The sequence below is a fragment of the Mustela nivalis genome (assembly GCF_964662115.1).
Source record: "Mustela nivalis genome assembly, chromosome: 14".
NCBI lineage: Eukaryota > Metazoa > Chordata > Mammalia > Carnivora > Mustelidae > Mustela > Mustela nivalis.
In genome coordinates this window covers 68,796,825-68,798,932 of record NC_139033.1, presented here as the reverse complement: position 1 = coordinate 68,798,932, position 2,108 = coordinate 68,796,825, and positions in this window count along the sequence as shown.

Below are 2,108 nucleotides of genomic sequence, written 5' to 3'. Positions count from 1 at the left end.
CTCCGCCCCTTCCTGTTCGCTGACGTCAACCCGCGCGCGACCCTCTGGCGTCCCAGGAGCGCGCGGAGTCCCAGGTTGCCCCCGAGTTGTGGGGTTTGTGATCCCGGTGTAAAAGCTAAAAACCTAAATCCGGTATTTTGGTGTGTCGGCTGAGAAAGGCCGCTAGAAAGTTTCCGAGTCCACCGCGCCGTTCAGTACTAAGGGGAGCCCTGAATAGTCCCCACGTGCTTGTGAAATCTAAAAACAAACAAAACCCTGTTACTTGAGGTTTGTTTCCTACAACTAAGGGGGTCATGCTGTCAGGCGATGTGCGTTTCCGTTTTCCCCCATCTTCAATGAAGGCCGGTAGCAGGAGCGAGTGAAATAGGCAGTTTTTTTTTACTTAATTAATGACAGCCAGACTTTTTCAAGTTTTGATACCAAAGTTTTCACTTATGGTGAAATGTTTATAATGTAAACACTGGTGAATAAGAGCTATTTGATAATGAGTTTAAAATGTACCACGGGCGCCTGGCTGGCTCAGTCAGTAGACCATGCAACTCTTGATCTAGGGATTGTAGGTTCCAGCCCCACGTCAGGTGGAGAGATTACTTAAAAAACAAAATCTTTAAGGGGGTGCCTGGATGGCTCATTTGGTTAAGCCTCTAACTCTTGGATTGAGACCAGGTCATGATCTCCCCCTTATGAGATCAAGCCCTGCATAGTCTCTGAACTGAGCATGGAGCCTGCTGGAGATTCTGTTTCTCCTGTCCCACTGTCTGTCCGTCCCGGCACTCCCCCTTTCAAAAAACGTATGTATAAATAAATAAAATCTTTTTAAAATAAAATACATGTGCATGTGTTTTACATGTAAAACGCATGCACATGTATTTACATACATCTGTTTACATAATCCATGTACATGCTTCAAGTAGTCTTTTGAATCAACAACTATTTATTGAGGACATAGTAGATGGTCAGTGTATTTCTTGTTGATAGGTCTGGGATTGTAAAGAATAAGATGTCGGCTCTGAAACATATCAAACACTATTTCTTGCTGTTCAATGAAGTCAACCTTTGTTTCTGGTTACCTGAAGTGAATTTGTGCAAGATTCTGGAATCTGTCTGCCAACACACATCTCTCAACCTCAAGGATGAAATTTTTGTAACACAAATCCTAGGAAGAGATGAATATCTTTCATCAGCAGCCCTGCCTAATCTCAGCGAAAACAATCTTGCATGCTTTTATAGGCACAAAGCCTGAGTATTTGGCTTAATTGGAGGGAGAAAAATACTATGCACAGAATGAGGGACTGTTTCAGGGAACATTTCACAAGCTCATAGCTGGAAAGTCCACGTTCTTGCCCTTTAGTTGTATGAGTGCTCACAAGACCACAGTAAAAATGCCCTGGGTTACAGAACAGCAGATATTTTAAATCTATTTCATCCATCACAGTACTAGGCCGGCCTTTCCTAGGTCAGCATAGATTCATTTCCCCCTCCTGCAGCGCATTCCCCACCCTACCCCATTTCAGGATAATAACAGTTTTAAAAAGTCACCCTGACTCTGCTAGGAATGACGGGCCTGCTGTGTTGTGTTGTGTTGTACTGTTTGGACAGGGTAGGTAGCACCAGATGCAGTGGGCATTCGTGTTGGTGGGCATTTGGGAAGAAACATGCTCAGTCAGAAAATCTGAACTCCGAAAACAGACTGTAGGCAGGAATGGGCACTTACGTTGCCTGCTGTAGCTTGAGCGTGTTCCTGGGTCTACAAAGCTAAAATGCCATATGGAAGCACGGCCCAGGATGAGGCAGAAAATGCAGAGTTCTTTGCTGGGCAGGATTGTCCTGCAAATTGTAGGGCTTTAGCATGCGTGTGGAAAGACAGCTCAGTGCAGGTATTTCTCCAACCCCAACCCTATTGAAAAGTGTCTCCATAATCTCCAAACAGGGGAAGGATACCAGCCTGAACATATCCCAGATTTTCCAGTTGTATGTTATCCTCCGTGTTTCGTTTTCTTTTGTTATTTTGAGCCGAGTTTAACTGTTGCAGCTGAGTATCAGTTGTACCACAAGGAGAACCTCAAGACATAAGGGTAGGCCCCCTGGCCATGTGGAGATTCCTCTTC